Below are 13896 nucleotides of genomic sequence, written 5' to 3'. Positions count from 1 at the left end.
GGATCAGTGCTCAGGGACCACCACCTCCTGGCTTCAGGCAACACTCACCCAAGAGGCTCCCTTTCAGTGTTGAATTAGCTGGAACCAGAGTTCTCCCAAGGATGTTGAAGGTGACAAAATACACTTGAAGGCCACATCATCCGTCAGCTCTGAGCTGCGGAAGGAGCTATGATATGCTTTCCGCATCTGGGGGTGGGGGAGAGGGGGTGAGAAGAGCCGCATGCGGGCCTGGACAGTCTCCTCTTGTGTTACCTTCGCAGAGGTAGGCCCCTCCCCCTCCGCTAGCGTGGTTTCTGTCCCCACGTGCCCTCCACAACAGAGAAGGCGGTGAACAGAACTGGGAGAGAAGCCGACGGTGCCCCGCTCCCTCTCCTCCATAGAGCCCTATGAGTAGTCACTGCAGAAGTGTCCCTTGGAGTCCTCCTTGTACCTGACCTGGTCACCATGAATGGGCCTCAGGCCTGCTTTGAAACACACTGTTCTCCCATTCGAGACTCACACCACCCGTCTTGCACATCTAGGTGGTCCCAATGGGGCAGCGTGCGGGGAGCATGGGTGCTGGGGGAGAGGGTGGAAGAGAACAGGTGGGTCTGTGTAAACCCCTCACGGGCACCTGGCAAACTTCTGAGATGTGCATGGCCTATGATGGTGACTCAGGGCTGTTACTGCATGAAAGGAGGCCTCCTGGGCATTCGGTCTGAATGGAGTTGGCTTAGCCATTTCCATCAAATTTACTAACCCCATGTGACACAGAGAACAAATATGCAGAGGACTCACAACTTTATTGAAAATACAAAACATGCCCTAAAACAGTGGGTCAAGGTCTCTACTTCTATTTAATATACTTGGCAGGCATTTGGGGAACTGCTCTTGGTGGTGAGGTATGCAGAATTTGAAACTGGCTCAAAGGCCCTTTGGAAAAAACCGTCACAGACACAATTCAATAGAAAGTCGGGGCAGCTGAAGGATCTCCAATGGAAAGGAACGACGCGATGCCACATGAGGGCACCAACAGTGAAGCACGTGTGGAAGATGACAGGGCGGAGGTGGCAACAGCATAGGAGGAAAGGGTGGCAAGGGTGGCACAGGTGGCTCAGGTGGCACGGGCAGATTAGGTGGCACGGGCGGCATGGGTGGCACGGGTGGCTCAGGCGGCATGGGCAGGTTGGGTGGCATGGGGGGCGGCATGGGCGGCATGGGTGGCACGGGCAGGTTGGGTGGCATGGGCGGCATGGGCAGCAGAGGCAGCTCCAGCGGCACTTGCTCCAGAAGAACGTGGACCCAATCCAGCTCCTGAAGCAGAATGGCACTGCAGGGTCGACACACGCTGACGACAGCAGGGAGGACCGGGGGCACGTGGGGCACGTTTCTGAGCATTACTGCCCTCTGATGTCTCCGACACTTGGCCCTTCTACTCCTAAACCAAACCTTCAAGCAGAGAGAAAAAGGGATTGATTAGTATATTGAGCATTTCATGTCAGACATGAAAAATTGCAGCAGGGAGCTCTCAGTGCCTTGAAGATTTGAAAGTGCATCAGGAGAAGCTATTTCCTTCTTGCTAAAGTATCTTAGGATATGTAGCTGAAGGCGCTCCCTTCAGCCGCCCTCGCCCCGAAGAGCGAGCACCGACTATGTGCCAGGCTCTGGATTGGCATATGGCTTTGTCTCTCCCCTCCCACCTTTCTATTATTTCACCCACTCTTACACGCAGGTGGAGCTGACCAACTGCACTCTGTCCCTGCTGTTATTACTGTGCCTGGGAGGTCTGCGTCCTGACAACTGACCGTCAGCTCCAGCTGCCACTAATCCCTACTCATTGGGCAGGTGTCACCTTAGTTATGGGGGAACTTGAGCATAGGAAAAAGTGGGTGCCTTTTAAAATCATACTGAGGGGAACGGTCCCCATTTTGAAAAACCCATCTTTGGTTACAGTAAATAATCAATAGGAGTGGGTTGGATTTTTAAACAAAAGCTTTCCCCAAGGATGACTAAAAAGGGTCATTCATCCTCTGGAACCTTGGGATGGTTATAAAGAAGGAGATGGTATTGTGAGGGAGGTTTGGTCATGGGGGGCCCAGGGACTTTGTGGCTTGTCTTGCTGGACACCGGCGGAACTGAAGCCCTGGACACTGCCTTAATATTAGACTATAGGGGTAACGAATGCTTAGACGAACTCAGCCCAAATTTACTAAAACTCTTAAAATCTTTGCCCAGACAAGAGTTTGGGGGGAAAGAGGCATACCATTGCCACCTCTGTCAATTCTGCACTCTCCAACCTGCCCCACCCTCCAAACCTTCCTGGGCTCAGGACCAGGTCAGCTCACTCCGCTCTGGCTACAGTTGCAGGGCCTTGGAGCAGAGCCTCTGGTGCCCAGCAAGGTTGCGCCCTCTAGGAGCTGCTAATCAACCAGGAGATCCCCATCCTGTCCCTTATGCTTAAGTCAAGAGGGTGCAACCTGCATTTTAGGAGGACAGCCGACAACCACGTGAGTGAGGGGTCACAAAACGGCTCCCCCCTAAATATCTGCCAACTATTAACAACTGAAAGTAAAACCTGTCCTGTGGACTCCACTGCTCCCTCAGCATCTCAGTTAATGGAATTGTGCCATATTTAGTATTTTTGGATGTTTCCACTCGGCAAATTTTACATGAGACCAAGGGCCTCCTCTCTCTGTCGCCCCATCTTCCCTCTCCCATCTTAGTATTTGGGTCCTTCTGCTGCATGAATATGTAGTCGAGAAAAGCCAGTGTAATAGAGCTCATTTTGGGGGGTTCGAGCGTACCAATGGTCAAATCTGCATAAATATAGGCAATGTGCAAAGCTGGCTATGTGAGGTTCAGGCTGACACTACTTCCATATTTCCAATACTGGTTTCATAAAACAGCTCCTACTGTCCTTGCAAACCAAGGGAGGGTGTCCATTAAATGTTTCTTTAGGACGCTCATGCTGTAGAGTTTGGAAATAGATGAAAACATTCTCCCGTCTTCTTCATTTGTTTCTTGTTGCTCCTTTTCCCTTCAGAACTCCATTAAGAGACCACTACGTAAACCCAGGAGAAGCAAGCCACCAAAACTTCAGTTTCTCTTTTCCTCTGAGCTTGCTTTGCCTGCTTGAGAAAGCAGAGGCCTGCGCCTCCCAAGCCCTGGCCAGACCTGACTGTGAGCCCAGCCCGTGGCCTTAGGCCGCCAGCACTGCTTTCCAGACCCCACCACCAGCTCTGCAGCCCGTGTCCATCACTGCCCTCACACATGCTCTCTGCAGCAAAGCTAGTGAACCCGTCCTGATTCTTCTGTTTCTCTCTTTCTTTCTTTTCTTCTTCTTTCCCCCCACAAATACTCCTTGGATTTAACTTAGGCTTTTCTATAGTCTCAAATAATCACTCCTGATCCTTTGACTCACAAACTAGTCATCACTGGAAGAGCATATGTATTTCACCTTACCACAGGTAAGAATCCTGCCTGAACTAAGAGTCATCCTCCACTGCCAACAAATTCCACACACCCCATCTCTTCGTAACAGTACCACGAAAAGGAAGAAAAGCCTCAGGTGTCAGAAATTCCTCAAGAGACTATTCATGAATGCATTCGGTAGTCTCAAAACTTTGAACGTGTGAGGAATCCTCACGGCGTACGTTCCACTCTGTATAACTCTTGCCTAACTTCCACCTTTCTCAGGTCGGTGGAACTTTGTTTGAAATTGTTGTTTTAATTTGTTTTGTTCTTTAGACATATGTCAAAGGTTGCAACTCGCCCTCCCACCTCCACTATAATGCCAAACCTACTACGTTAGCAACGCTTTCAGGCTGGCATAGCAAAGAATTCCAGAAAATGAGGATTTAGGGCTGCCACTCTCTCCACTACTTTACCAAACACTTAGAAACTCCAGCAGGAGAGGGCCTCTCTCCCATGGGGCTGTGTGTGTCGGGGGGAGGGGACCTCTTCTCCTCAGCCCTTGGGCTGGAAGCGCAGATCAGCCCTGGGGGATCCCTGTCGGGGCTGCCATGAGCTGGGCACCCTTGTTTTCCTACCTCAGACGTTTGTAGTTGCTGGGAGCCCCTACCTGGTCTACACCAGGCTGGGCCTTACGTGGCAGCACTGGGCACGGGGCCTCTGGCTTTCTTTCCCAGGACACTGCCAGGCTCTCATGGGCTGATCCTGGCCTAGGCTGTCCCCAGGCAAGGACGTATGCACCCCCAACAAGTGACCACCTACTGTACAGACACCCGCCAGTGAGGGGGCCTCTCACCTCCTGCCCTCCTAGACGCACCTGCTTGTTCCCAGCGGATGTCACCTGGAACGGGGTCCAGGCACGGAGGCTGTTGTACAAGGGCTTCTGAGGCCACCTCAGTTGGGGGGAAGCTCACCGTTTTCCCCGCCTGGACTGACCTGGGCGCCAGCCAGGCCGCTCCAGCCCTCAGCCCCCAGCTGTGTCTCCTGCACAGGGTCCCGTGCAGGATTGTGAGGCGGGGGTGGCGAGGAAGAGCCCTGAGTGGGTGCTGGAGAAGAAGGGCACCCCGGGCGTCAGGGCAAGGAAGCCAGACCTGCCCCTCAGCACACTGGCAGCAGCTCAAGCCCTGCCCTAGGCAGCGAGCTGCCTCCAGTGGGACAGCTCGGGGACCCAAAGCCTATGAGCTGTGCCACCCAGCCCGGGCCCTCGCCTCTGGAAAGTGTTCGACATTCAAGTGCCTCCTTCATCCGCTGACAAAATGGTGTTTTACAAAAGTTCTAAAAGATTCTAAAGTCCTAAAAGTGTTTGCTTCGCTAACCAAAGTTCTGAGAGCATCTTATTTTGTTCTGAAAGCAAGAAACCACTCTCTGTGGAAAAGATAACAAAAGAACAGCTGCGGGAGGAGCAGACTTGGACTCTACGCTCTCCCCTCCGCATCAGCGTCAGCGTAACGAAACATACATCAGTTGCTCGTCTGTTGTGTTCTGAGTGTGAATTATCCCCTCACTCCGATGCCTAAGTATTCATATATTCACTCCTTATGCAAAGCATTTATGCCTGGTTTTAAATAATTTAATATAGTTGGGCTCCTCGGTGCATTAATTTGAATAATTGCCACTTCAGACTTAACCTCAGTGTGACTCCACACAGAAGTGGTACCTAAAGGATGCCAGTGTTAGAAGGAATTGAACGTGTGTGTGTAGAATTCAGAGACATATAATATATAAGTTTATATAGGTAGAGTCTAAACAAAGATATATATAGATATATGTATATATATATACACACACACATATATGTATATATATACACACACATATATATATCTGTTTGTATATATATGTATACACCTTTGTGTAAACTATACCTATATACATATATTTGATTATGGATCTCTATCCATCTACTCAAGCACATATGAAGTCAATTCCTCAAGAATAGGTTCTTACGGGACTAAAGACGCAGACCTACTAGAGAATGGACTTGAGGATACGGGGAGGGGGAAGGGTAAGCTGGGACAAAGTGAGAGAGTGGCATGGACATATACACACTACCAAATGTAAAATAGATAGCTAGTGCGAAGCAGCCGCATAGCACATGGAGATCAGCTCGGTGCTTTGTGACCGCCTGGAGGGGTGGGATAGGGAGGGTGGGAGGGAGGGAGATGCGAGAGGGAGGAGATATGGGGATATATGTATATGTATAACTGATTCGCTTCGTCATAAAGCAGAAACTAACACACCATTGTAAAGCAATTATACTCCAATAAAAACGTTAAAAAAAGTGTACAAGGCAAAAGAAAAAAAGAATAGGTCCTTAAAAGGTGTACAAACATTTTAAGTTCATTGTCTGTATGCCTTCTTCATATTCATTTGCATCAACATTTATGTAATTGCTGCCCAGGGCCTGGGAAACCAGGCTACAAAGGCTTTGCCCCTGCACGCCATCAGCTATTGAGCTAAGTGGTGGGTATAGTTACTGTCTGTGAAATTTTGGTGTCCTAGAAATTAAACCTTTGAGTGCCAAGATAATCTAGCATGAATTCAAATTACACAAAGAGCAGGACTCTGCACACTATCTACAGTATGTGGAATATAGTACTTGTAAAAGAAATTATAGGATAAGAAACTGAAAAGGTAGTTTTCATTATCACCCTTGCATGTTAGACAAGGTTATAGTTCAGTTTAATTTGTTTTAGTTTTGCTTTCTTCATCATCTCCATGTAAATTACAATGATAATCTGTTACTTTTGTTCTTGAGTGTTTCTTTGGGGAAGGCAAAGAAGAACTCCCACGCACACCTGAGTCATCTTTAAGTCCACTTCTTCAAGTATGCTTCCAGATTTGTATTGAAAGTAACATCTACCTTCTTTGAACTCCCATATTATTGCTTTGTTACTCACCTGTGGCATTTGTCTTGTTCCAGAATATATGTGACTTTAACTCATGTATTTTCTTTCTCTCCATGACTTGCTTATGTCTTTCTTTGGCCCTCATTTATAGTACATGGACAATGAATTAAAAAATTATACACACACACAGACACATACACACACTAATGATAGGGAGGAAAAGGATGATAACTATGAAGAAGGAGAGAGAAACAGGAGAGAAGAGCCTTTGCAATTCAGACTTCCAGGGCAGCTCCACACACAGTGCTTCAGACACAGAGGAGAGCACGTTGCTGATCTGTTTCTCCACCCCCATGGAAGGCCACCAGCTAAGTGCTAGAGCCTTTCTGAGAAGATCTTTGCTACCTCAGAGTCTGTCGCTCAGGACTGCCAGATGGGCTGGGAGGAAAATAAGAGAATGGAGCCAACACTGGACAAGCTCAGCTAGTAAAAGTCCCCAGGCTCACTGGCCTTAGTCAAGGCCATCCACCCTTCTTCTATATTCACTTTCAACCAATCAACAAGTCCTTACTGAATGCCTGCTACGTACACAGCACTGCTCTGGGGTACTGCATGGGGAATGCTAAGAAGTGTGTCAAGTGCCAGATTACACCGTGACTGAGAAGTCACAAAATACACATACGTATACATACATATTACATTCACCCATGGACACACACACACACATACATACACCATTCATGCTTCCATACATTTAAGACTGACTCGCAATGCAAGCAATGTGTGATAGGGATCCAATGAATTGGTCCCATTTCAAGAGCAGTAAGAGCTCAGAAGATGAGAGTACTGTGGCTTCCTCCAAGAGATGGGGATTGAGCTAGAACTTGAAAAATCTGAAAGTTGACAGGAATCAGCACATTGCATTTCTTTTACCATCGAGTAGACTAAAAGCAAATAGCTTGGGCTTCCCTGGTGGCACGGTGGTTAAGAATCTGCCTGCCAGTGCAGGGGTCACGGGTTCAAGCCCTGGTCCAGGAAGATCCCACATGCCGCGGAGAAAATAAGCCCCTGCGCCACAACGACTGAGCCTGCGCTCTAGAGTCGGCGAGCCACAAGTACTGAGCCCGCGTGCCACAACTACTGATGCCTGCGCGCCTACAGCCCATGCTCCGCAACAAGAGAAGCCACCGCAATGAGAAGCCCGCGCACTGCAACGAAAGGTAGCCCCTGCTCGCCACAACTAGACAAAGCCCGCACGAAGCAACGAAGACCCAATGCAGCCAAAAAAATAAAAAGAAATAACTAAAAAAGCAAATAGCTTTTCCCAGTCCTAGCAAGGCTCAAGAATGTCACGTAAGGTTTCCCTCTGAAGGATGCCCGCAGAGAATGTGGCTGCAGGGAGCAGCCCTTGAGGCTTGAGCCCAGGCTGCCTAAGGTAAAGCGAGACGCCTGGTTCATGCTTCACCACATGGAGCCACGAACAGCGGTGGTTCTACAAGCTTGCTGCTCATAATGGCCTAATATCTCTGGCAGAATTTAAAGGAAAATCGTGCAATTTTACCCTTAATGCCTGGTTACAGCAAAGGGATGCACTGTCCCAGTGTCTGGACTGGGATTTAGTCTGCAAATGATTTGGAACAAACCCAAAGGGTCCATGCTGTCCTGAGATAGGGCAGTGAATGCAAACACTGAATCACTTTTATTGCCACATACAACCACCAGCAGTAGTATATATCCAGGGCTGTCTTTAATTTCCTCCTCCGCTTTCTAAGGCTGGGATTAGATATGCAAATGCCCACCCCCTCAAGTTTTCCTTTTATTTTATCAGCGTAGACACAGAAAAACTTATATCCTAAAGAAACCAACTGTAAGAAGTCATTTTTGAGGCAATCAGGGAATTCAGAATACAAGCGACTGGGTGATGGCGCCAAGGGATTATTATTACCATTCAGGCGCCTGGATGGCACTCTGGTTATGTAGGAAAAAAGACTATTTTTTAGAAAGTGCAGATACACATAAAGATACAGGGATGAAAACACAAGTTGCCTTGAGTTTCTTTTAAATCAGCACAGCAAGAAGAGGAGAGTGAGTGGGGAGGGGAGGAAGAGAGAAGGACAGAAAGAAGGAAGGGAGGGAAGAAGGGAGGGAGGGAAGCAGGGAGGGAGGGAGCAAGGAAAGAAGATAGATGAAACAGTTTGGTAAGATCGTGATAAATGCTGAAGCTGGGTGATGGTTTTTATGGGAGTCCCTTCCAGTACTCTTGCCATTGTTCTGTATATTTGAATATTTTCATGATAAAACGTGTTTTTCAAAAGAAATGAGTAAAACCCCTATCACAAGTAACAATTACAATGCAACTAGAGATTATCATCCTAAGTGAAGTAAGTCAGAGAGACAAATACCATATGATATCACTTATATGTGGAATCTAAAATATGACACAAATGAACTTATCTATCAAACAGAAACAGAATCAGGGACATACACAATAGACTGGTGGGACTTCCCTGGTGGCACAGTGGTTGAGAATCTGCCTGCCAATGCAGGGGACATGGGTTTGACCCCTGGTCCAGGAAGATCCCACATGCCCTGGAGCAACTAAGCCCATGCACCACAACTACTGAGCCTGCGCTCTAGAGCCCGCGTGCCACAACTACTGAAGCCCGCATGCCTAGAGCCCATGCTCCGCAACAAGAAAATCCACCGCAGTGAGAAGCCCGTGCACCACAACGAAGAGTAGCCCCCGCTCGCGGCAACTGGAGAAAGCCCGTGCGCAGCAACGAAAACCCAACTCAGCCAAAAATAAATAAAATTAAATATTAAAAAAAAAAAAAAGACCGGTGGTTGCCAAGTGGGAAGGTGGGGTGGGACAGGGATGGATTGGGAGTTTGGGATTAGCAGATGCAAGCTAGTATATATAAAATGGATAAACAACAAGGTCCTACTGTATAGCACAGGGAACTATATTCAATATCCTATGATAAACCATAATGGAAAAGAATATGAAAAAGAATGTGTATATATATATATATATATATATATATGTATAACTGAGTCACTCTGCTGTACAGCAGTAATCAACAAAGCATTATAATTCAACTATACTTCAATAAAAATAAACCATTACATAAATCACCCCTTATGTTTATACACAATTAAAGTTAATAGAGTATCTTTCCATACTTCATTCTGACTTCATAAGAATTCCGTGAGATGATTATCTTTATTTTAGCAAATAGTAGTAGTAAGAGTAATAGTTGTTTATAGTTCGGGAAACTAAGGCTCAGGGACAGTAAGGCTTGTCAGTGTCGTGTAGTGAGAATTCAGGGCCAAAGCTCTTGCTATGAGCAGGAAAGTAGAAGTGCCCTAAAACCAGATGCATATGCTGCAACTCCAGAGACTGCTTCCGTTACTCAATTCCTTGGTCTTTCCGATTATTATCATTAGTTATTATTTATTCTTCTTATTATTTTGGGTGGGAGGGGGTGGTTAGGGGCATTGTGTCCCACTTTTTCTGATGAAAAGTGCACACACTATTCTAATGCCACCATACACACGGAACTTTACATTCAAATTCAAGGGGACTCCCAATCCCGCTGACAGCCAGCTGTGGCCTCCAAGTAAGCCCTCCGGATCTGTACCTTGTTCCGCAGGCCCAGTAACTGCAATGAACTGAACCAAGAGCCAGCCTAGAGATTCCCTTCCTATAAACACATCCTAAAACACTGCTTTCATTAAGGCACTCCCCCGGCACAAAACTCTTACAGTTTTCCATGATCCCAAATGCAGACATTCTAACTCCTTCCATAAATTGGACCCCAACCTAACTTTTAAACTTTAGTTCCCACCCAGTACAGAGTTGTCTCCAGGCTCCCCCTCCAGCTCCCTCTCAAGGTCAGCACCTCATATGCATTCATTCTCCTGGCCACCCTGTTTGGGTTGGTGTTCCCTAAGACAAGCTTTACACTTGATCACTCCTGGGGCTGCTCATACTACCTCCCTGAACTGAAGTTCCATGCACGGCCTGCTTAGCATTTACCAAAATTTGACTCACTCTGTGAGGTGTAAGGGAAACCCCACCACCCTGCAAAAAAAGCCAAATCTGCTCCTCCCACGGGCTGCTAAGAACAAAGTCTCTTCAACGGTTTGAATCCTGGCCCTCTTCCACTGACCTATGTAACCTTAGGGAAGTCACTGGACCTCTCCGAGCCTCCATTTCTTCCCTTAGGAACTAAAGAGACTGATGGCCCCCTCCTCAGGGGACGGCTATAAGATCGATTAGCCAGGCCCTGGTGCACAGTGAGTACCCACATGGTGTCACCAGCCTGAGCAAGCACAGCTCTGTGCCACTCCACAGACTCTCATATCCACTCAGGGGCAGGGGCGACACTCCATGTCCAGCATCCTCAGTCACAGTGCAGGCCCCTGTGCAGAATGACCGCAGTCAGTCCCGACCCCTTAACTCTAGCATCAGCTAAAGTTATCTGAGCCCTCACCATGGGCCTTATTTGTATTCCTTCATGTAAATTTCACAACACGGTACAGCAGGTACCATCATGATCCCCATCCTACAGATGTGGCACCTGAGGCACAGAGAGGTCAGCTAATTTAGCTCTGGCCACACAGCAAGTTAGTGGCGGTGGGGCTGGGCACTCTGTCTCCAGAATTTTCAGCTTCTTTCTCTCACATGGGCTGATCTCTCTCCCCAGACTGTGAGAACCCATGGCACAATAGCTGCGTCTGGAATCATGACACTCTCCACACTGCCTGAGGCAGGGCCTTGTAAACAGAGCAGCCAACAGAGGATTACTGACTGAAGCCTGTATAGGGACACAAAAACATGGTAGCGACATATTCACAAGAAAACTTTCTGTCCTCATTGCCAACTGCCAGAGAATAGCCATCATCTTTCTTCTCTCATGGACCTTTGTGAATAAATAAACCACAAAATTGATGAAAATTGGAAATGTGAGACAGCATGGTATGGCCGTTGGTAACACTGTGTTTTCACCATCTCAGTTAATCCTCACGATAACCTGGTGAGGTAGTTACTATTGCTAGCCTCATTTTACAGATGTGGAAACCACGATTAAGTGAGAATAAGCAACCTAACAGTTTAGCCAGCTAGCAAGCGTTGAGCAAAGCCAGGATTTAAATGCCAGCAATCTGGCTCCAGGGCCCCTGCTCCCATAAATCCGCTACATCGACTACGATTCATGGCTGTTACTGCTTAGGATGAAGCTCCGTTCAGTATTTAAGGTTTTCAAAGTGTGAAGTTAAGTAAAACTTTTAAATAAGTACGACCATGACTGATGCCAAGGTAGGGCAACATTTGTCAAGGGTCACATGGGTGACTAAAGTTGAGAAAACACAAATTCACTGTGGAAATCTGAGATGTGGAAGGACACACCTCCTGAGCTGTCACAGACCTCCTAGCCTGTCTAATGCAAATCATGATAAAAACCCTCATAGGTCTCGCATGTGATAACTGATATGGAGCCAAAATTGTGTACAGGGTATCCAGCCAAGAGAGGGACAGGCCTGCCGAACTCACCAAGGGCCAACCTGAGGAGGAAATGTCTTGGTTAAAATCAGGAGGAGGTACTCATATTGCCATGTCTTACCAGTTTTTGAAAGAGAATTGGTCAACAAACCTTTTTTAGTTTCTGGACCACCCTCCACAGACATGAGGCAGGGGCACTTATCCCTTAGGCACTGTAGGTGAGGGGACTAGGTCCCATGATATATTTAGGAGCCCACAAAAATGATTTGGCTTCTGATCCCCAATGGGGTTGATGAAAATGGTTGTCCAAGGAAACACAGGCTAAATCAAGTACATTGTCAAGTATAGGGCCCATTATTATAAGCTATTTTCAATATTTAGGATATTAAGTCTTGGGGCATCTATAAAACACTTCTCCAAGGAAAAACCATAGAGCTGTAAATCTGGCCTGGCCCTCTTTTATTTGACAATAAATAAAATTTATTTACTCCTCAGCAAGGGCTCAGGAGAATATTTCGAGAAAACGTGAGGAGATGAGATGGGGGGATAGGCAGCGGCAAGAAAGTGGGTAAATTTACCCATGTCCACAGGGGCCCACCACAAGGGACATGTATGCTTTTGTAGAGGATCTACAGCCAGAAGCAATAGGAGCTTAGGAGCTGTGCACAAAGATGTAGCATAGTCCATAGCTGCAACAAGGACCAAAAAAAAGAAAAAGAAAAAAGGCAGGAAATCTGTACCCGGTAAGCATTCTTGAGTGCTTGAAACACTGTGCAGGTTTCTACACCTGCAATCTGATGTTGATTCATTACTAAAAATCTATAGGCTAATGGGGGGGGGGCGCTGGCTTTCGCTTTCTTTTGTTTTGTTTGCATAGTGCATCTGAGCACCAGGCATGCTCAGAAAACCCAGCCCTGAACTCCTGCTCCTGGAGACCCGGGGACTATGGCGGACTCTGACTTCAACCTCATTGCAAAAATTCAGAGCAAGCAAACTCCTAGCTAATAATATGGCTGACCCTTCAAATACACGGCTTTTGAACTTGCAAGTCCACTTAAACACAGGTTTTTGGTGTTTTTTAAAAAAATTTCAATAAATATACAGGCGGCCCTCCATAGCCATGGGTTTTGCATCAGCAGATGCGGAGGGCCGACTCTGGGACTTGAGCATCCGCCGATTTTGGTATCCGCGGCGGGTCCTGGAACCAATCCCCCGCAGATACCGAGGGGCGACCGTATTACTTTGATTACTGTTCCCTTCTTGGTACTGGCTGCCGGATATGGAGGGCTCGGTCAAGAGATAGTCCCCAAATGCTTCTCCAAGGTCTATGGAGCTTGGGTGAGGTCTCTCTCTTACCCTCCACAAAACGGGCACAGCCCCTTGGTCTGGGAAGGCGCCCGACCAAGTACGGAGTACTTAGTCAGCTAGGTTGCAACCTGCGACCTGGAATTCTGCTCTCACGCATGCTCCCTACCAGCGCCTGGGCGGCGCGCAACATCCTCCGCGCCCTGCCCGCGCCCCCTTAGACGGCCCCTAGATGGCCGACGCCCTGCCGCATGCGCACATCAGCTAACCCAACCCCCAGCAGGCTGTGGTAAACCCACAGCGGGCGTCATACCAGAATCTCTGAAACCGGACCAGCCTCCAGAGGAGCCTTAACGTGCCAGATCGTGGGCCACCGCTCTAGCCTTGAGTCGTGAGCCGGGGGTCTCAGGAGATCCGGAGCAGCCTCTGCTGAAGCTCACAGCCTCCTCGACAGCAGTCGGGACATGGAGCGTCAGCCGCAGAGCAGCCACGATGCCTATGACGTCACGGATGCAGCCATTGCCCGCTTCTTCAAGCTGGGGGTCGAAGAGGAGCGGGAAGAAGCGAAAGGTCAGTGGCGGGTGGGGCACTCGCTTTAACGGATTCCAGGAAAGGTACTTTCCCAGGGCGAGGCGAACGGCAGGACCCCCCTCGGACGCAGGCCCTCCCCAGAGCCGGGCTCACTCGACGGCCTGATCTTTCTCTTTGGGTTTCCTCCCTTGCAGAGGTGAAGCCCGCGGAGATGTCGCCTCCCGGAGAGGGGGGAGAGGAGCAGAAGGCTCAGTCCGA

General features: G+C 48.2%; 1 long non-coding RNA gene and 1 other non-coding gene across 2 annotated transcripts; one reads left to right on the top strand and one right to left on the bottom strand.

Annotated features, from left to right (window-relative positions):
* Positions 1-1395: 1395 nt before the first annotated feature.
* Positions 1396-13891, bottom strand: LOC125963044 (uncharacterized). Its single transcript, XR_007474798.1, has 3 exons — positions 13792-13891; positions 13421-13643; positions 1396-1428 (listed from the first exon to the last, which is right to left on the bottom strand). It is a non-coding gene; the product is annotated as an uncharacterized LOC125963044 (long non-coding RNA).
* LOC125963166 (small Cajal body-specific RNA 20) lies at positions 3895-4039 on the top strand. Its single transcript, XR_007474995.1, has one exon. It is a non-coding gene; the product is annotated as a small Cajal body-specific RNA 20 (non-coding RNA).
* Positions 13892-13896: the final 5 nt, after the last annotated feature.

This window comes from Orcinus orca, chromosome X, assembly GCF_937001465.1.
Source record: "Orcinus orca chromosome X, mOrcOrc1.1, whole genome shotgun sequence".
Lineage (NCBI taxonomy): Eukaryota > Metazoa > Chordata > Mammalia > Artiodactyla > Delphinidae > Orcinus > Orcinus orca.
Note: the sequence above shows the minus strand (reverse complement) of the source record. Positions and strands in the feature narration are given on the sequence as shown.